At 37.3% G+C, this 22581-nt stretch overlaps 1 protein-coding gene and 1 pseudogene across 2 annotated transcripts in view; both read left to right on the forward strand.

Annotated features, from left to right (window-relative positions):
* Positions 1–22581, forward strand: part of PKIB (cAMP-dependent protein kinase inhibitor beta) — a 152102-nt gene that overhangs the window by 101270 nt on the left and 28251 nt on the right. For both annotated transcript variants that reach the window (XM_043592232.1, XM_043592233.1), the window contains one exon: positions 6565–6630. The gene's annotated coding sequence lies outside the window, so the exon portion shown is untranslated. The remainder of the gene's footprint in view (positions 1–6564; positions 6631–22581) is intronic.
* On the forward strand, positions 2776–2935 carry LOC122490745 (annotated as a pseudogene).

Consider the following 22581-nt stretch of genomic DNA (forward strand, 5'->3'; position numbering starts at 1 on the left):
TTGCATGCTTTATGTTAAGTACCATGAAATACAATCCTTCCTTCTTCCCCCATCCTAATACACACATATTCTTACCTTGTATCAATTGAAAATTAGAAAAAAAGTGGGTTTTTCCCTCCCAAGCTAATTTGATGGTGTACAGTAACTTTTGTTCAGGTATTTTACAACCATTTATAAAGGAGAGGTCATTTTAGGGTGGGCCTTTCTACCCTGATTTACTTAGAGGAATGAATAGAATTCTGATCATTATATTAAAAGATGGGTTGTGTGTGGAATCCCACAATTTGAGCCAGTATTAAGAACTTAAAAAAGATTGACTGTGAAACTCAAGTATAATGCTAGAAACAATAAGGCCAAAAACTACCCCCCAAACAGTTGAAACACCATGGATAATGCAATCACTATGTGAAGAGGAAAAGATTAGTAACAGACTTCTCTTCAAAGGAAAGAAGGGAGAATATCAATTCCTCATACAAAGTGAATTGTTATGATTGGTTTCAATGAAAATATAATGCTAAAGAATCCTGGAATTTTGATGTCTCTTGGGTAACTATAATGTACATTCCGTAGTCAAAACATGGAGAGAAAATAATCTCTCAGAGTATGGTTGTTTTCTTCATTCTGAAGTGGATGGTGGAATGAAAAACAGAAATCTTTGCTTTGACTGCTCCCTAAAAAGTGTCCTCCTGGGTGGATGGCAGAGGCCGGGTGGGGAGGAAGAACTATTGAAGAGCATTGCACATAACGTGGTCTGAATATTCTGGAATGCTGGTGACCTTCCAGTAATTGGAACACATCTGGCGAGTAAATATAGATTCTCAAACTCTTGTATGTCATAGTTGACTTGCATGTTGGCAACCTTGTATTACCTTCAAAGTATAAATTTAGATCCACTGTGAAGTAATTGTAGATCCAAAGTGAAATTTAGATCCACTGCATCTTTGAATGTAACTTAGTAAAAGTTGGGGAGGAGGCTTTTGTTTCATTTTGTCATTTCAACTTACAGACATCAGCCTGGTACAAAGGATGGAGACAGTAGCAGAACACTTCTGCTTCCATTCCCCTTTCCCTCTCTCCCCTCATTCCTTCCTTTACTGTGAGAAAAATGAAGAGACAGATGATTTAAGTACCTGTTACTTATTCTTTTCTGTCTCGGGATTCTGGACGTTTAAATGGAAACTAACGCATGATTGAGACCTGGCTTATTTAGAACCCTGCTTAATGCTTTTTTATCTCAAGAAATGTTTGGTTTAATTTTTTATGAGAACTTTAAACAGATTTAAGAAGTTTAGATTATATCAAATCCCTTTTAAATTTGTTTGTCTTCTGGTATTAAGTTTAATTCTATTATTCCATGATTTCAATCATTAACCTCTTATGAAGATAAGAACAGATTTTTTTTTTTTTTTTGCTTTTGCCTTTGCTGATTATTGCTTCTTCCTCCTGCCTTCTGGGAGAACACCCCGTTGTTCAGTTTTTGACACACTGATCTCTCTGAGTCTGAGATTCTGTCAATTTGCATCTTTTCAACTATATATTCTATACAAAATTGCTGAGATTTCCATTTCCAATTTTCTCCTCTTGCCTGAGTTTCAGGCACATTGTTCCAGTGACTTACCCTGCATATCCCTTTGGCTCTATTGCCACCATTTGAACTTCATCAGCTCTCCCTCTCATCTGTTATTTTGTTAGTGGTTCTGTTAGCCCAGCTTCTTAAACATAAACGCTTAGAATGAAGCTTTCCTTCATTCACTATAGCCATCACCTCATTCCATGGATTTTTTTCATTTTGAAACGTTTTTTTAAAAATTTTTATTGTTTTAAATGTTTATTTTTGAGAGAGAAAGGTGGGGTGGGGGGAGGGGGGAGGAGACAGTGCATGAGCAGGGGAGGGGCAGAGAGAGAGGGAGGCACAGAACCCGAAGCAGGCTTCAGACTCTGAGCTGTCAGCACAGAACTCATGCAGGGCTTGAACTTATCAACTGAGAGATCATGACCTGAGCTGAAGTCAGCTTCTTTAACTAACTGAGCCACCCAGGATCCCCTTGAAATGTTTTTTTAGAATCATCTATATTATTTAAGAGATCAGTCTGCCAATTATCACAAAGTACAAAAATAACAGTGGATTAAACACAATGTGAATTTAGTTCCGTGTTATGGACAGCTCAGGTAGATGGTACAGAGGTGGAATAGTGGCATGGCCATGTTAGGGATGCAGCCTCCTTCCATTTTGTTGCTTTGTCATCATCCCCAGAGTCTTGATTGTCCTTGTCTGTTTGGTGAATGATGGCTCAGCACCACAGGTACAAACCAATGTTCGAAAGGCAGAGGCCACAATTCCTTCTCTCTTAGGATATAACCTAGAAATGAAATACATTGCTTCTGCTTATAGCCCACGTTTAAATGACAAAATACAGTTGCATGGTCATATTTAGCAGCATGGGAGGTTTGGATATATGGTTCTTAGCTATGTGCCCAGCTAAGCTTCCAATTTCTACAGAAGATGAGGAGAAGAGCTTGGGAGCCAACCAGCAGCATCTGCCACACCTTCCACCTTCCTTACTCCAATTTTAATGTTTTTACCCTTTGGGTGGGTCTTTATGCCCATTGCCAAGATTATTTCTAGAGACTTTTAGCTGGATTTACTGTTGGCTCCCTATAAAATCATCAATTATTTCTTTTAAAGAGGTACTTTTTTCCCCCCTCTTGTTAAATCTGTGCTCAGTAGCCCACAGCACAAAGTCTCTGTTTCAAAGCTCTTTATAATCTGGTCCCAGCTTTGCACAGTGGCAGTATCGTAGCCAATGACGTTTATCTGAGGTGCGATTATTGCTATAATCTGGCCCTAGTCTACCTGTTTATAATCTTTTTTTCAACTTTCATTCATTCATTGATTCATATATTTATCCAGTAAATATGTGTTGAGTGCCTACTCTGTGTCAGACATGTAGTCATTTTTTTTCCTAAACCAGTTCACATGGGTTCTGTGAATAGAAAACATCCTCATGAATGTACATACTTTCTAATGTCACAATGATTCATTTCTTTGGAGCTTGTTTTCACCATTGTAATGCTTGAGACGTTACGTACATTTTGAGAACAGCTTTTTCAAACTAGGTCTTGCAGTTGCAGTGGTTAATTTGCTTTTAGGAATCAGCTGATGTTCACTTGACACATTTTACTTGCAGGTTTTTGTGCATTTTAGAGTGATGATTTGTTTTTAAAAACAAAACAAAAATAGAAGAATGCTTATTGAAGCAGCTGTAACTAGATTTAGTAGCTCATTGAAATTGTAAAATAGCTCAAATGCAAGCATGATCTGAGCATTACCTCATGTATTATAGTTGTTTAGTTGCCTATTTGTTCCCAAACAACATCCTCAGTCCTGCAGACTAAGGTGCGAAGGTGTATATTGTAGAACACACCTTGTTTGGGCTTTGTCTTCCAGACTACATTTTCTTCTTTTTCTATAGCCCTAAGTAATAGAGAGACATTTACTTAATACAACTAATATGACATTATTTTTATATTTTATTCTTTCAGAATAGTTACTAGACCACGTCCAGGTCTAGGGTGAGGTATGTGAGGCTGAGTCGCACAAATACAGGGTCAAATCTTTATCTAAATTCTTGATGTTTTTTTCATCATAGAGTTTTTGAACTAATTTTGTTTTGTTTTTTTTTTAAATCGCACTAAAATATTACATTCTGTCTTGAAGTGACTGCTCTTGTTCCATGTCCTGCCTGGTAGCCTCATCTCTGAAGTGGGAGTGTGGTCATGTAATTTTCAAACTACATCTTTGGAGGGAGAGGAGAGGAGAGGGAGGAGAGAGTGGGTAGAACCTGAAGCTGCTTTCACCTGAGAAGTGTTGCTTGTATCTGTCTTACATATTGTCCATCTGGTAAAGAATTCGTTTGGGAAAAAAAATATATTAAAAAATAGTTGGAAAATCACTGGACTAGATAGATGATTCACAATTCTGGTTGTGCGTGTAATTCTAATAGGGTGGATTTTTGCTGACCTACCCACACCTTAATCTGCTCTTCTCATAAGGCATGCAACAAACACCCTTGGGTGAGACCACTTCCTTCTTGCCTTGGGTATCTCTTAGCTGTCATATATATCACCATGTTTTCTCTAGATTTAATTGTGGTTCCAAGAGAGATAGTAGAAAGAATTAGATCTTGTAGAGGTCTAATTAGACCTTGCAGAATCTAACAGATTCTGAATCTTATATTGAAGTTCAGGAAGAACATAGTAGAATACCCAGTTATATTATTTTGATTTTATTTTAAGTTTCTGTTAATGTATTTAACACATATGATAATTATGATATAACATATAACTTCAATTAATCTATTAGTATAATGATAGTTATAATTTATAAAAATAAATATTCATAAATAGGAGATGTGTGCTTAAAGGATTTTTTTGTTGTTGTTAGGGGCATGCCAATATTCTTGAAACAGAAATTACTGCTTTTTTGTTAGTAAAAATTTTGATAGTTGATAACTTAGGATAAGTAGACTCTTTTCAGCCTCTTAATCTTTAGCATATCCCTCGTACATCTGAATTTTGATGTGTGTGAATAATCAAAAATATGTACGGAATATTATTTTCAAAGTCCATTCCATAAGTATATTTGTATGTAACACAGCCTCAAAGAGGTGGAGAGGAGAATATAAGTATGTCACTATATTCTTTCTCTTTTTGTTTCTTGGTTCTATTACAAAGGGTAGAAATAGTAGAATTTCATAAAATGAAAATGCTAATATGGAAAAGGTATAAAATAGGGTTTTTTTAAAACATGCATTTTAAAGATACAAAGAACAATGTTTAGTTTTATCAAACTGACTTTAAATTGGGTTCCTGTTTGCAGTTTCTACTAGATCTTTGTCAAGAGGTATAGAAAGATGTTTGAAAAAATTAGGACCACAAAAGTATGTTTTCTTAATCTTGTTTTTTAGGGGTAATATTTACATTGTATTATATAAATGTTGAAGCTTATAAAATTGAATTTTATTGCTACTTCCTCCATGATCATGTTTTCATGTATTTTTCTCTTCCTCTTCTCAGTTCTTTATATTTGGCTTGAACAGTTGGGCTCAATTGAAGGGAAACAGTCTCAGATGCAGAGTGAGAGGAACAGTGAAAACCATATGGGAAGCTGGGTATAGGAACAAGGTTAAAAGATGCCTGTTTCGGATTTTCAAATTATTTCACAGTGATAAAAGTATGCATTCAGGAAGCTCTGAGTCTGAAAAGTACCTCATGCACCTTGACATTCAACATATTTATTTCATTCCTCCTACCACGTGCAAAATGTTGTGCAAGAGGAATGAGTCACAGTCCATGTCCTCAAAAGGCTTTAAAAAACTGTCTGAGGTGGAGATGGGAAGGCACTAATCCGAAATGTATAAGTTTAGTAAGAAATACACCAGAGTGTTTTGTAGCAAAGGGGAGGGAACATAGAAGTCTGGAAAAGGGGCGCCTAAGTTAACCCTGAATGGTTGAATATATGCTAGCCACGGGATGGGGAGGGGATTGAGGGCAAAAAACCTCAGTCATGGTGACAATATAAACAAGGCACAGGGGTGCCATTGGCTGGGTATGACTTCAGAGCTTTAGGATTCATGCAGGTTGGACCTGGGTGAAAATGAAGGAGAGTTATATTGGGGCCAACTAGATCCTGCAGATGATGGAAAGGCTGTGAAGGATTAATTCTAGAATGACCATGAGCACATTTACTTTGACATAATTCTGTCTGACATCTGTAAAGAACAGAGTTTCAGGAAGCAAGAATGCGAAGAGTCATTTAGGGTGTTGTTGCCGTAGTCGAGGAAGAATGAATGGTAGGCTGGCTGAGGGCAGTGGGAGTATGGTGGAGGGAATTTGCAAAGTGCCTTTCTGCTATCAGTGGCCAGTGTGAATACTGATGGTTCATGTCCCAATTATTTTTGACCCATCTTGTGTCAGGTGCTCAACCTTGAGATACAGGCCCCATTCTGTGAACAAGAATGTACATTGTTTATCTTTGTTTCTAGGAGCAAGATGGTTGAATTCTTTCCACTGGTCTCCATTTAGGTAGTGGGAATATTGGTCCAATGCCTCAGGGCACTTAAGAAATGTAAAAAATATTTCTACAGTTATACTGGAAAAGTGTCCTATGTTTTACAATTTCCCAAAGGTGTGGTCATGCCAAGTATTTGCTTGCAGTCATGTTTCTATGCCTACAAGTATTTGTTGTAATGGCCTGTCATTTTTAGATGATGACTTTCTCAACTTGACATTAATCCCTAATAGCACTGATGCAGTAATTGTAGCTGGCAATCCTAGGTACTAACACCTGTTATTTGAAATGAAGCCATTTTGACTTTTAACAGAAAATTTTATTGTAGAATTAGAGGTTCTGCTTTTCACAAGAAGTCAGGCAAGTCATGGCGTTTATCAGTTGTAACTCTATTTAAAAAAAATAAAGCACAGACAAAATCTTTAAATTTATTAGTCTAACTGAATTTATACTTTTTCTGGTTCTTAATAGCTTTTTTTTTTATTAATTTACAGGAAAGAAAGTTTATCAGTTTCTTCCTAAACCTCTTAGAAATAACAGCATATCTTAATCTGAGACTTGTAAGTATCCTTTTCTTCTTTATTTAGAAAATTAGATATTGATTTTGTGGAAGAAATGGCTCCTTCAGGAAAACACTTGACAGGATATAGCTATGCAATCTCAGTTGGCATGCAAAATTTGAATGAAAGTAAAGCACACAAATAATCACTTCTTACAAAATGAAACAAAGAAACCAAATCTCAATCAGAATATCTTCATCAAGTCTATCTACAATAAGTGAATGTTTGATTTATTTTTTGGCAATTTCTCTTTTTTTATGTCATTTTTGTTACTTTTTCCCCTTTGTGAAAATACCTGTGTATCCACATATTTTAGAAAGTCTGTAACATCAATGGGAAGGAAGAGGAAAAGTGTAGGGTGTGAACACAGGAAAGAGAATTTGTATTCTGTTAGAATTTACATGGCTTTGGATGACTTTGTATTTTCTATTTACATTTTCGTGAATTTTTTTGTAAAATCAAAGCTAGGTATCAAAATTGCTAAGGTTCATTCAGTTTCTGAAATGCCAGATTCAAAACTGGCCAACTCAGGAACAGGGAATCTGGGAGACCCTTTCTGTTTCAGTTTACCAAGAGGTAAAGACAAACACATCTTTTCACAAGCAAATATTTTCTTAGATAAATTGATAAGACTCAATGGAAAAAAAAAAAAAAGCTTTGTCCTAAAAATGTATCTGTAGTAACAGCATTTAATATTTTATTCCTTGAAAGACATTTGAAGTCTCATGTAATCCTATTCTAGCATTAAGGCAAGTAGTTGGCACACTGAGTCAAGGTGTACAGAGTCTAGGGCCCGTGGAGTAAAGACAGATTAATGAAGCAGTCAGGTAATTAAGGTTTAGAGCTAGGTGGGTTCTTTACTAGGTGGGTAAGACCTTAGCATACTTCTGGACTTCTCACCTGTAAATATTTGTGTTTGAAGGTTGTTGACTAGAAATGATGACTACCTTAGATCATTTTATGATTCTAGGACATCTCTGAAGCGTTGTTGCTTAGTAGTTAATAGTCATTTTATCTTGTGTAATCTATGATTATTATAATGGCATTAACATTCGTGTAGTAGCTAATAAAACCAACCAATAGGAACTGAGACATATTTCTAACTTGCTTCATCAGATAAGATCTCAGCAAATTGTTTAATTAAAATGTGTACTGAGATCTTAATTACACATTCTGTTGCAATATAAGTTGTTTCCTAGTTCCAGGACATTAATTTTCTGTTCCAATGCACCCATATTATGAATCTTATGTGTTGGAGCAAGCTACCTGAATTCTCTAGTGCTTCAACTTGTAAGTAATATGAAGTTAAAATGCTTATATTATAGGCTTGTTATGGGGATTAGATGAAATGATGATAAAACAATGCAATATAAATAGTAATAATAATAATAATACTGAGATAAACCTATACTGCAATCATAATTTCCTATCTTTACTATATTCTTTCATAGACTTTGAGGTTTTACCCCCATAATGATTTCATTTGTCAGTGTGTAAAAAAGCTCTTTGTAAAATCACTGAAAGAATAGTGAGAATGGAGATTGTTGGCTACATTCCCAGATATTTTTAACAAGCATCTTAGATAATTCACATGAAAATGATCTACAGGCTACCCTTTGAGAAACACTAATTTTCCTTTAAAAATGAGCCACAAACTAGCTAATTGTCAAATCACATGTGAGGTTTATAAAAAGTAAAAAAAAAGTATATAAAAATATAAACATATTCTTGGGCTCCATCTTGGAGATTCTGTTTTGGTAGATCTGGAGCAAGGCTTTGTAACTTGTGTTTTAAACAAGTTGCCATACTGATTTGGGTATTTGCAAACCACTGCTTTACAGCCCCACCACATCTGTAACTTTTTATTGATAAAGCTTATGGTTGTGCCTCCCATATGTGGATGAGGGGATATCATAATGGGTTAATGCTTCAACTGGTCTAGTTCAAGTTTCAGGAGTGAAGAGATGAGCTTGGATGTCTGCATTTGCATAATTAATCAGATTGACAGTCTTCTCTACCTTGGTTATGTAGCTACTTTAAATAAATCCAGGAGCCAATCCCATAAACTGCACAATCCCTAAATGAAAAAGGGCTGTTGGAGACCATCTAGTTTAAATATTTGATTTCACAGAGGTGAAAAATGAGGCTCAGAAGTCTGCCTAAGGCCACAGGGCAAGATTAGAACCAACACTTGGATTTCTGCCCCTAGCTCAGTTTCATTTCCATTACAATTAGTTGACTTTGATTCTGCCATTTCAAACCTGTGAAACCAGCTACTCTAGTGTTGGCTTTAGGCTTCCCAGCAGGCATAGAAAGTGCCATATGAGTCAGCTTTCCTACTTTTCAGCTCTCTGAAAGTGACAGCTTCTTCCTTTCCATCTCTAGTTCTCTATCTTGAATACAAAGAGGCAGGAAGGCCACTGAGGGACTGAAGGTACTCCCCAGGAGAGGCAGCTTGTTCAACAGTGGCCCCATCTTCCCAGCTGCCTTCCTGATTCTTTATCTTAGCCAGAGCCATCTGCTTTTTCTTACACTCTCTATCTCTAGATGGCAGAGCCATCATTGTTTTTGCCTGTCTTCTTACTCTTGCATCACCTTTTTCTTGGCATACCTTATCTCATATTAGTTGCCCTTGTTTGGACACTGTTTAGCTTTGGAGTACCATTAAGTTCAACAAATATTAAGTACTACTGTGTTCCAAGAACAGCCTTGGGTACCAGAGATGTAAAATGAATCTAGAATTGTCCTACTTTCAGAAGAGCTTACAATATGGGGAAGGAGATGACTGTAAAAAATCTGCAGGAGTGCTTGAGAGTGTTATGGGAACCGCGGTTATCACTTCAGGAAAGTCAAAGAAATCTTGGAAAAGGAAGTGACATTGGTCTGTTTTGAGTGAAAAAATCATAACCCACAGTATAAATGTGCAACATTTCGCAAGCACATGAAGAGAATGTTTCTAAGGCTTAATGAAGAGAGCTAATGCAACCAGAAATTAATAAAGGTAGGCGTCAGCATGATGGAAAGAAAGGCATACTACAACCTGTAGCAGGAAACCTGGGTTTTCTTTTCACACTACCAACCACAACTTATGTGACCTTCGCCAATTCAGTGAGCCCCATTGACTTCGCCAAGCGCCACTTGACTGCTCACTCAATTCATTCAAATAATGAAATTTAAGTTTAGGCTGTCCTACACTCTTGGGATACTTTCAGGTAGAGGAAAAGTGCCTCCCAAAGGTCCATCTGAGGCAAGGCTTCAGTTTTGAGTAGGTATTGATCCAGTGAAGAGAAGCTTTCGAAGAAGGGTGCTCCAGCCAGGAGGAACTGCATTCATCCATCAGCCTGAGTCTTGAGGTGAAGGGAGTGTATTTCTGAGTTCTACGAGTTCTGAGTGAGGAGCAGTTTCCTTCAGCTGCTGGACCACAGGGACAGGAGCAGTGAGAGGTGAGGCTGGGATGTAAGCAGAATGTAGATCATTGCAGGGTGTTGTTAGTCATGCTAAGAAACCAGGTGACTTTGTCCTGGCTTAAGGAGAGTAGTTGAAGAGCTAAGATAGTAAGGTTTGTGTGGCTGGCATGAAGAGTGGAAAAGGAAACAAAACTGAGGCAGGATGATTTGTGAAGGGGATAATCCAATCTGGTGATGTTGATGACCTTAACTAGGTTAGTGAAAGAGAGTGAGCAAAGCAGTTAGTCCATAAATTGAGGAACTATTTAGAGAATGGAGTTTATATGACTTGATGGTCATGAGGTGAGGGAAAAGGATGCCTGCTGGGCTCTGATTTGTGCAACTGGGTGGATTTTAGTGCTGCTCACTGAGAAAGAAACCCAGGAGGAGGAACAGGTTTCAAAGGAATTCAAGGATCTCTAACATGAGGGGATGAAATCATCTGTCCTGGGGCTCTTCATACTAACTGGCCTTCCACATGCTGAGAATATCATATGCGTTGTCGCACTTAGTCTTCTCAGCTGTGGGAGGTAGTATTATGTACTCAAAAGATGTGAAAGCTGAGGCTCAGAGAGCTTAATGCTTTGTACAAGGACCCTTAGCTAATAAGTAGTGGAGCCAAAAGTTCAGACCAGAGCTAAACCAGGTGTATTTCATTCTAAAGCAGGCATACCTTCTATTGTATCACTCTGCTTTCCCTTTGAGTCTGACACGTGTAATTCTGTGAAAATAGGTCACTTGTAGAACACAAATAACTTTAGACTTTATAGATTGTTAAATTGAAGGCATAAACTCTACCTTCTGACTGATCATTATCTCTCACCTGGGATACTGCAATTGTCTCCAAACTCATCTCTTGGATCCACACTTCTTTTCCAGTCTGTTCTGTTTGCTGCCACCAAAGTGATCTTTTTAAAGTTCAATTTTGATCATCATGCTATTGCTTCAAAAACTTTCATGACTTTCCATTGCTGTTAGGATAGACCAAATTCTTAACATGCCCCAATGATATAGCCCCTGTTAACCGACCCACTTAATCTTGTGCCCATTTCCCACCTTCTTCTCTGTGTTTAGGCCACACTGGCCATCCCTCAGTGTCTGAAATGTGCTATGCTTTTCTCTTATGCATGAAATACTCTTCTTCCACCTCTATACCAACCAGCTAGCTCCTTTTTCTCATAGCTCATATTGTCAATGAATCAGGTTCTGGTACACTCACAAAACAAACTAATTTTTCATCTAAGATCACATTTTGTATTTATGCATGGATTTGTGTTGATTATTCTTTTTATCACCCATTATTAGATTCCACGAAAGTAGTTCTAGAACTGATTTGTCAGGCATATAATTGGAACTCAGCGGATATTTTCCAAGCAAATTAATAAATTTATAAAGGAGTGAATGTGATTCTGGGTTAATTAATTTATATTTGATTATTTATTTGGTATATTATCATTTAAAATTGAAAAGAAAAAACATTTTCTTTATTCCTGTAAAATAAACCAAGTTTCAGTTATATACAATATTGGTTTTAAATATCTCGATGATATAGTATTTCCCCTGGTATTATATTATAATTGTTTTTCTCCTTCTGAAGTCAAATTTTCTTTTGCACAATAAATGAAACTAATTCCAACAGCATAGTGGTAATTACTGAATTGACATTTTTTTGGATTAAACCAATTAAACCAAAGCAATTAAAACTTGGAAATGGCAACTATAAAAGAACAATATGTCATCATTTTGTGTACCAACGAAGAATGGAAATGTGTTATAATTAGTTTGTAAATGTCACATCTTATTGCACTTGCTAATTAAATGAGATTTTCCATCCCAGACTTGCTGAAAATAATTTCGAATTTTCAGGAGTGATATTTTATTTTTTTCACTCGAGAATGGTTCTTTGCCATTTGACTATCATAGTCTAACAACTGAGGTTTAGATAAGGCCAAGTGAAGAAAGCCATTATTGTGTGAGCCCATAGCTCTCAAGTGGCGGGGTGTTTTCAGTCCTCAAAACAGGCTACCAGGACTCTGGACTGAACAAATGATTGGGCTGTGGAATGGAATCTAGCATGAGAGATTTTTGCAATCTATTCTACAGATATATTGGTGAGACCCCCTGGAATTATCTATGAACATTGACCATCGTGATTGTCTAGCTTTCAGTCTCACAAAGCCAACTGAAAGGATTGGATTACATGAGTGCTCAATGAAATTCTTTAGTTTGAATAACCTGTAATTCTAAATGGACAAAGGGAGGAAGTAAAGTAGGTGGAAGAAGTCTTACATATTAGAGATTAAAGTTCTTGTTGTTACAGGAGACAGGTTCTTGGCCACTAGAGCAAGGATTTATGATGCTCCAGTGCTTATCAACATGGGGATCCTGGTCTGCTAGGATTCTACAGAATTATTAGAGGGGTCTATAAGCCGTATGTATGTATCTGTGTTCAAATAAATACTGTCACATACCATATACATTACCATTTTCCAAATGTATATGGAGTATTCTTATAAAAATGAGAATTAATTGCTTTGCAATATGTATTTCATAGTATCTTTTCATGTGTTCTATATTTTCTCAATCAACAGATATCTAAAAAATGTAGATTCTTCAACTTTGAAGCATCATCTTACATTAAACCTCAATAAACTAGTTGTATCTCCCATACTACATGATATACAAACTTTTATTTTTCCCCACAACTAGATTTTTGAGAATCTTCAGATTCCTAAGTGCTGCATGTCAGTTTTTCTTGTTGGATGCTCTGGTCTCTCTGCTCACCACTTCCTGTTGTTTCCTAAAACTTTTTGATGCTGCTGCAGCTCTCGCTAGTCAAAATCACACTAGGATTGTCCTCAGGGTCCTCGGTCTGTTGCCCAAAGCAGAGATATCGCTAAGATGGTTGTGGTACACAGTAAACTTTACCAAAGACTGGAGGATGATATGAGAGAATTACAGTGCAGAAATGGGTCACCTAGCATTAGATATTCAACATCATTTCTACTAGAGTCCACTAATTGTGCCTATTTGTGGGTGTCCCTACTGGTTGGCTCTCTCCTTACTGTCCAGCCTTGTTTTAGGTGTCTACCCTCCTTCCATAGACAAGATTGCTTCAGTCCTGTCCTGCCTGGACTCTAGGCTAGAATCCCTCTCCCTACACATAAGGAAATCAGCACATGTTATGATTTTATATCCTGGAAGTTATTATGCAATTCAGACCTCAATAAATATAATTTTAAAATTACAACAGTAACTAACTGTTATTGTCTGAATTTCATCAGTTCAAGGTAGGATTATTATTTAACAAGCCTTCTCTACCCTAACAATGTGCTCCAGGGCTTTTCAATCAAAGGTGAGAATGATTTTTTTCAGAGCCTTGGAAGAATATAGATTGACTTCTAAAGCACAGCGCAGGTCAAGATATGGACATGCCTTTCCCTAATAGACTTTACAATCAGAAACCTCACCCTAAGCACATGAAGGCCTGACCTTCACAGAATGGGATAGCAAAAGGTTTACATTCTTCTCCCACACACACCTGAAGTCTCAGCCTTTTCTTATTGCAAATTATATTCACCATGTCCATTGATGATCCGATGTTAAAAAAATTGTTTTATCCTTGAAACAATTAGAATCCATCATTATTGTGGGATAAACACTGGCCTAGAAGTCTAGTGACATGCTGTTTAGACTTGATTCTGAAATTAATGAGGTCTTCTTCATACCAACAATCTGCTCTCCTTTTCCTCATCTTTGTTCTTTTTTAATTTTTTAATTTTTTAATTTTTGAGTAATCTCTACACGAACTTGGGGCTCAAACTCACAACCCTGAGATCAAAGGGCACATGTTTTTCCTACTGAGCCAGCCAGGTGCCCCCTTTTCCTCATCTTTGAAATCAGGATCGTTTTTTTGTTAGTTTGTTTAATTTTTGTTTATTTATTTGCTGATGACTAAAGTTCCTTCTACCTCCAAAATTCTTAGGTCTCTCCAAGTTACTTATGGACTGTCAATTGTTTTTTTTTTCTCTTGACTGTCTTTAGTAGCATTGATTAATTTGACTTTGCATCAATTCTATGAAATTGTATGATAGGAAAAAAATGAGGGGCGCCTGGGTGGCGCAGTCGGTTAAGCGTCCGGCTTCAGCCAGGTCACCATCTCGCGGTCCATGAGTTTGAGCCCCGCGTCAGGCTCTGGGCTGATGGCTCAGAGCCTGGAGCCTGTTTCCGATTCTGTGTCTCCCTCTCCCTCTGCCCCTCCCCCGTTCATGCTCTGTCTCTCTCTGTCCCAAAAATAAAATAAAACGTTGAAAAAAAAAATTAAAAAAAAAAATGAGTCAGAGGTGCTGTGGTGAAGGTCAGATAGACATTTGAGTGTCTTGTGCAAAATGTTACATCTCAATTTTAAAAATTAGCCTATTGAAATATTTCTATATATCCTTAAATGCAGAAAGCGCACTTACTAATTTTCACCCAGCTTCTGAACCTCACAGGTCATTAAAAATGTGTTATGAAAAATTAGTCACTTGTCCACAGTTATAGATGGTGATACAATTAGGAGCTGAATCATATGTTTCCATCACTACCTTCAATTTTAAAAATGAGGGTTACCATTAAAATAAATTAAAGGGAGAGATTGTGTCAGAGTGCAGATAATATTTTAGAAATGCAGTTTTAAAAGGACCAAAAATTCTACTTATAGTTATAATTATTGTTATGTATATGAGAATGTCTCAATGTATGTTCCCTATATAAATCTTGAGGCAAGTTACAGAAAGGATTAAAAGAAAAGGGGATTCTTAGACTCGAAAGAACTTACCTCATGCATTAACGTAGCAGTAAAATGGCCACTCAACTTGACCTTAATTGAATAAATGACTATGGAAAAGAAATACTCAATGAAAATACTTTGTTATGACTGGGCTAGTTTAATTGAAAAATACATCAAAGAAACGTGGTATTTCAGACTACAGAAAGCCTTCTGAACTAGAATTTACTGGGAAACAAGTTTTGAATTTTAATCTTGGCAATTAATAACATTTTAAAATACAAAGACTATTTAAGTTAACATAAATTAGGCAGCTCTGCTTTCCCTCCAGGCTTCACAGAGGATTTGCTGGTAGGTATAAAAAGATCTGATGAACATTTGTATTGTCTTTATTATTTCCAAACCTGTAATAGAGGCTTCTATTGCTAGAATGCTAGAATGTTCCTCTCTCCACACAACGTGATGTATGATTATTGTCCCTGTCCTGCAGTCCCCAACATGTAAGGCTTCAACATTTCCAGGAACCTCAGTACTCCAGGGAGGAGTATGTAGCTTGGAACTTAAGAGTCATCTCTTCTGAGGCTGAAAGACCCAGGAGCAGTCTCCTGGTGACACAAGAGTGACGTGAACAAGGACATTCTTCATTCAAATGAAACAAAAGCTATAATATACATACTGATTAGTTTTTCTCTAAGCTCACACTTTTTAGTGCAAGTAAAATATATTTTTAGTAAAGTTTATCTAGCTCAAAAAATTCCAAGTTTTGAGTTTATTGCAACAAATGTATCTAGTCCATACGTCTTAAAAGTGAAACAAATTGGCTTATAAATGCTTATAAGTGAATTAGAATATGCTTTAATCACTACTTTCCTCTTTAGTTCCTGGCTATTTTTTGCTGAGTGATTGGGAAGTTTAGATGGGTTTAAGCAGATTTGTGTATAGATAGGAGGAGTGAAAGAGGTGACAGCTAAAAGCTACATAATTACCAGAAAGAAAACTCTAAAAATCTGGGTTCTCTTGCCTACACTGCAAATGGAAAATAAAGGGGTTTAATCATTGAGGAAGCATTATAGAACAGGGTCTAGGGAAACTGAGGCTCAAAGCGCTTGAGGAACCTTCCCAATGTTATGTAATTGGTTGGTGCTGAAAACACAGGTGTGACTCCACCCCCACTGCCCCAGCCTAAAAAATAGGTAGAAGATAAAATGCTGATAATTCCAGAAAGTCTTTCCCACATCTTTGCCAAATAACACTCTTTTTCTATTAACTAATTTGCAGAAGTGCCACCATTAATGATTTGCTTCTTTGGTCTAACACTTTGGAGTTTTTCTTCTAGAGAGCCATACATACAGCATACTTCTGTGAATGCATTAAGCAAATATTTTCCAAGAGCTAGTCTGAATAGGATGAAGAGGAAGAGGACACTGGGTCTATGGCAGGATCAGGGGCTGGGGAGAACAAGAGAAAATTGATGAAAGACAACTGTGAAGGGTGCAGAGCCATTGTTCTGGGAGAACCTGCAATTACCTAGAGTCTATAATGACTATTGTAATGAGATTGTGCTCTAAATGTGTTCTAATGAGATCCTGAAATACCTCCTGTACTTCACTGCCTTCATATATTCGTTCTCAGTACTTGCCCTGTTATAAACAGCTGTTTTATGTTGATCACGTTTCAAAAGATTGTTTCTGATTTTTTTATTCAGAAGATGAACATCTAAATATTAGTTGAATTAAGTGAGATCTTCTTCAATCTTGTCTTTTTTCTTAGTCCATTGTTTTTTACGATCTCTTTAAAAGACCAAGAGATATCTTGGTCAATATCATCCAGAATGTTCTGGCCCCTCAGGCTAACTTTCCAGGGTAAAGAATCTGTGGTGAGCAATTGTGTCTTCTATTTTCAATGCATCCATGTTTCTATACAGTGAAGATCTTTAGAACTGTCTGTAATTACACTAATTTTCAGATGATTACAAATGAGTCGGCTTTTTAGTATTTTCAGCAGTTATTTTAATTATGATGGATTTGGGGGAATTTTTCTTTTAATCTTTATTTTTAAGAGAGAGAGAGAGAGAGAGAGAGAGAGAGAAAACACGAGTGGGGGAGGGGCAGAGAGCGAGAGGGAGACTTCAGAATCCAAAGTAGGCTCCACACAGTGTCCGATGCAGGGCACGAACCCATGAGCTGTGAGATTATGACCTGAGCTGAAGTCAGATGCTTAGCTGACTGAGCCACCCAGGCACCCTGAATTTTTCTATATAAAATTTTTTCGCATCCTTAATCAAATGTCAAAGGATAACAATGAGAAATCTGGTGTGAAATGGATCAGAGTAGCAGGGTGACTTGAAATATCTTTCTTAGTTCGGAAATATTTCCATATCTAGGGTATAAATATGCAAATACTTAAAATTCCAACAGAGTGCTTTTAGGTTCATAAGCCTCCCTGCTGCTCAGACAGGATGTACAAATCATGTGGATTGGTAGATCAGATCAATGTAAAGTTCATTTAGAAAGCACTCGTTGAACAACTACTACCCATTATCTACTCCTAGAACCTGTTTGTTCCTGCCTCCAGGAAGTATGGTCCTTTAGGGGTAAAACAAGTACAGAACATTTATTGAAAAACCCATGCAGAACGTTTATTGAAAAACATACTTTCTTTTTTTTTATTTTTTTTATATGAAATTTATTGACAAATTGGTTTCCATACAACACCCAGTGCTCATCCCAAAAGGTGCCCTCCTCAATACCCATCACCCACCCTCTCCTCCCTCCCACCCCCCATCAACCCTCAGTTTGTTCTCAGTTTTTAACAGTCTCTTATGCTTTGGCTCTCTCCCACTCTAACCTCTTTTTTTTTTTTTTTCCTTCCCCTCCCCCATGGGTTCCTGTTAAGTTTCTCAGGATCCACATAAGAGTGAAACCATATGGTATCTGTCTTTCTCTGTATGGCTTATTTCACTTAGCATCACACTCTCCAGTTCCATCCACGTGGCTACAAAAGGCCATATTTCATTTTTTCTCATTGCCACGTAGTACTCCATTGTGTATATAAACCACAATTTCTTTATCCATTCATCAGTTGATGGACATTTAGGCTCTTTCCATAATTTGGCTATTGTTGAGAGTGCTGCTATGAACATTGGGGTACAAGTGGCCCTATGCATCAGTACTCCTGTATCCCTTGGATAAATTCCTAGCAGTGCTATTGCTGGGTCAGAGGGTAGGTCTATTTTTAATTTTCTGAGGAACCTCCACACTGCTTTCCAGAGCGGCTGCACCAATTTGCATTCCCACCAACAGTGCAAGAGGGTTCCCGTTTCTCCACATCCTCTCCAGCATCTATAGTCTCCTGATTTGTTCATTTTGGCCACTCTGACTGGCGTGAGGTGATATCTGAGTGTGGTTTTGATTTGCATTTCCCTGATAAGGAGCGACGCTGAACATCTTTTCATGTGCCTGTTGGCCATCTAGATGTCTTCTTTAGAGAAGTGTCTATTCATGTTTTCTGCCCATTTCTTCACTGGGTTATTTGTTTTTCGGGCGTGGAGTTTGGTGAGCTCTTTATAGATTTTGGATACTAGCCCTTTGTCCGATATGTCATTTGCGAATATCTTTTCCCATTCCGTTGGTTGCCTTTTAGTTTTGTTGGTTGTTTCCTTTGCTGTGCAGAAGCTTTTTATCTTCATAAGGTCCCAGTAATTCACTTTTGCTTTTAATTCCCTTGCCTTTGGGGATGTGTCGAGTAAGAGATTGCTACGGCTGAGGTCAGAGAGGTCTTTTCCTGCTTTCTCCTCTAAGGTTTTGATGGTTTCCTGTCTCACATTTAGGTCCTTTATCCATTTTGAGTTTATTTTTGTGAATGGTGTGAGAAAGTGGTCTAGTTTCAACCTTCTGCATGTTGCTGTCCAGTTCTCCCAGCACCATTTGTTAAAGAGGCTGTCTTTTTTCCATTGGATGTTCTTTCCTGCTTTGTCAAAGATGAGTTGGCCATACGTTTGTGGGTCTAGTTCTGGAGTTTCTATTCTATTCCATTGGTCTATGTGTCTGTTTTTGTGCCATGAAAAACATATTAAACTTACTTAGTGGTGGACTTCAGGGTTGGCTGTTAGAATGAATAGTGAAAAAGTCCAGGGGTTGGCTGATGTAGCCAAGGCCATCATCATGGCCTTTTCCCAGAACAGCTCTGGAAAAAGTTAATTTTGTGATTTATTTAATTTTTAATCTACTACAAGAACATTTTTAATAAGCTCTGAAATTGGATGAATAGCTCTGTAAGGCTGTGCACATGCATTGGTATCCTTTGCTAAAACAACCATTGTTTTGGATAATACATGCTGTTAGACCCTAAGGCCCAATAATTTATGGATTTATGTTTGTGGTTTTTTTAGTGTATTATTAGAGAATCTGACCTCAAACCTTTACTCCACTTCAGTCATTCCCAAGTTTGTGTGACAACATGAATCCCCTTGGGTGCTTGCAATACCCATGGTATCAGACACACTGAATCAGAGGCTCTAGTCTGTTTTGTTAACAGACTACCCAGGTAAGCCTCATGAGCAGGCAAGTTTGGGAAAGACTGCTCTAGTTCATCTGGCATAAGATTAATTTTAGATAAATAGGCTTTTTACCCACCCTTGCTCCCTCTCTTCCTCAGTTTCTCTCCTTCTATCCTGTTAAGATGTTAAAAAAAATCTTAGGAAGAGCTGATTTGCTTTAAATTTACTTTTACTTTTAGTCTCCAGGCTGGCATTGGTGAGATACGGTTTTCCCAGAGACCTCATTTTTTGGTCTCCTTTCTTTCCACAATTTAATCAAGTGTTAAGGTGAAAAATCTGGTTCTTCTCTGTGGCTCATAAGACAGAAGAGGAATTAATTTACACTGTCTGGTGTCAGGATGCATTATGATTATGTTGGCAAAGCTATAAAAAGAAAATATCCAAAGCTTATAAAAAAATTGCAGAGAGGTCACTGTTAGAGCAGATGGATGAAGCAGAGTGCCTGATCATTTAGCCGCTACTGAGCTAAAGGATCTTTAAGCCAAGGTGTGCATAGCTAGAGCAGCTTGGAGAAGGTCACCAAGTTATAATTATAGCTTCAACGGGAGAGTTCAGAATTTTACAGTAAAATGCATATTTATTTGTCTTACTATATAAAAATGACTGAAAGGCCAGTAAACACGTTTGCAGTCAATTCTCAATTACCCCCAGGAAATCTAATAGTGGGTTTCTTTTGTTGCATTCTTTGGGGCCTCCTCTCCTTTGAAATCAGAAAATGTCTTTCCACAAAATGCAAACTAAAACTACAAATATAGAGTACAACAAAAATAAACGAATAGTCTAAAATTACACCCCCCCCCAAAAGAAGTCTTATGGTCTTTAAATAAAAGTTTATATTGACCTCCTACTATTTTCAGTGACTTCTGATAATTGTTGTAATGTAAGATAAGGTGGAAGGTAAAAGTAACACACCTGAAAATAAAAGTAATTATAGAGATTATACCAGCAATAGAAATCTGCTTTCATTTTACTGTGAAAATTTTAAGACATCTGAATGTGTAGGTTCACAGATTACATAATTACACTGTGTGTGTGTGTGTGTGTGTGTGTGTGTGTATATACATACATATATATATATATATATATATAATATGATAGTTACTTAGAAGGATAAAGAGAAAAATTAATTTTTATTCAAACTTGCAAATATTATTGCAATCACATGATCTTTATTTTTTTAATGTTTATTTATTTATTTGAGAAAGAGTGAGTGAGTGAGCACGGGAGGTGCAGAGAGAGGGAGAGAAAGAGAATCCCAAGTGGGCTCCATGCTGTCAGCACAGAGTGGGGCTTGAACCCACAAACCGTGAGATCATGACCTGAGCTGAAACCAAGAGTCGAATTCTTAACTGACTGAGCCACCCAGGTGCCCCTGTGATTTTTATTTTTAAGATTCAACATTGAATTAAAGTTTTCATATTAGATGAATTACTTGAAAAACGTTTTGAGTTTGGTTCAACACTATGGAGAATATGAGGTTCAAAGAAAGAAAATATTCTTGATAAAATGATTCATGCATATGGCAGATGAATAGAGAATTTTAGGTGGCTTCTGGTCCTTAACTTTATAATTCTGGGCATTTCTATGCTGTTTAATCTCTTATAAACTTACAGGAGTCTATATTACTCTAGAAGGGAGGCAACAAAATGAAATGATTAAAAGCCCGTGTTTTGGAATCACATGTAACAATTTAAAGCAAGTTCCTAATATTTGAAAGACTCCATTTCAGCTGTCTCATGTGAATTATGGGTGTAATTCCCACCCCACTTCACCTGACCCTGTATGTGTAACATTTGTGGTAAGGACTAAATAAAATAATGTATATAGAGCAATGTAGTACCTAGGTAAGTAAAGACTCAATTAAGAGTAGCTGTTTTACTTTTTTATTATTTTTTTAATGTTTATTTGTTTTTCACACACAAACACACACACATACAGAGTGTGAGCAAGGGAGGGGCAGAGAGAAAGGGAGACAGAATCCAAAGCAGGTTCCAGTCTCTGAGCTGTCAGCACAGAGTCTGACACAGACTTGAACTCATGAACCATAAGATCATGACCTGAGCCAAAGTTGGACACTCAGCTGACTGAGCCACCCAGGTGCCCCACTTGAAGGAATTTAATGAAGGTAGGAGAGCCTTGCACTATGTGTGGGACAATAACTTACCCCTTTTTGTGAGTCCTTTGTGACTCTTGTGTCTTTAATGAGTATGTCAAACAAATAATGTCATATCTGTGCTCCTGGAGAAAGGTTACTATAGTTAAGATTTTGCCTGTAAAGACTGTGTACAATGGTAAGGCTGTTGAGGTATCCTGTGGCTATTCCTTGCAAAGGTGTATTGTGTCCCTTTAGTGGTAAAGAAACTGTGGCTGAGAGGCTGTTGAAATAGGCATTGAACAGAACATATTAGCCAAATTTATAGTGACAAAATATTTACCAGTTGCTGATTGGATGGAATCGGCAATTTCACTTATTAGGTTGTTGGGTGTAGAGGCCTTAATCGAATGGAACCATAGCATTATGGTCACAGCGATCCACTATAAGCCACCATTCATTTAATACAGATTTAAGAACAGGCCATATAAGGCTGTTAAATGGAATAGCAGTGGGATCAGGGAAAGGTTCACTCATTGACCTTGTTTTAGATTACATTGAATCACGTTAACTATTTTAATGGGGTTGGTGGGGTAGGGAATGGAGGGGTGGGTCATGGGTTCTTATTTTGTTAAGCCCATATGTAAGTGTTAAAAACTTAATTTTAGGGGCGCCTGGGTGGCGCAGTCGGTTAAGCATCCGACTTCAGCCAGGTCACGATCTCGCGGTCCGTGAGTTCGAGCCCCGCGTCGGGCTCTGGGCTAATGGCTCGGAGCCTGGAGCCTGTTTCTGATTCTGTGTCTCCCTCTCTCTCTGCCCCTCCCCCGTTCATGCTCTGTCTCTCTCTGTCCCAAAAATAAATAAACGTTGAAAAAAAAAATTAAAAAAAAAACAACTTAATTTTAATTTTCACTTATTTTTTATTGGGTCAGAGTGTCCATGCCCACTATGATATTTTAGGCAATGAGTGTTATAACCATAGGAATTTAAAGTAGACAAAAATTCTTATAGTTAAGGTAAGGCATACTTATTTGTCTTCTACTTTATATTCAGTAACTCCCTTAACTAAATCCCTGATTATGGAGGA

This window comes from Prionailurus bengalensis, chromosome B2 (genome assembly GCF_016509475.1).
Source record: "Prionailurus bengalensis isolate Pbe53 chromosome B2, Fcat_Pben_1.1_paternal_pri, whole genome shotgun sequence".
Taxonomy (NCBI): domain Eukaryota; kingdom Metazoa; phylum Chordata; class Mammalia; order Carnivora; family Felidae; genus Prionailurus; species Prionailurus bengalensis.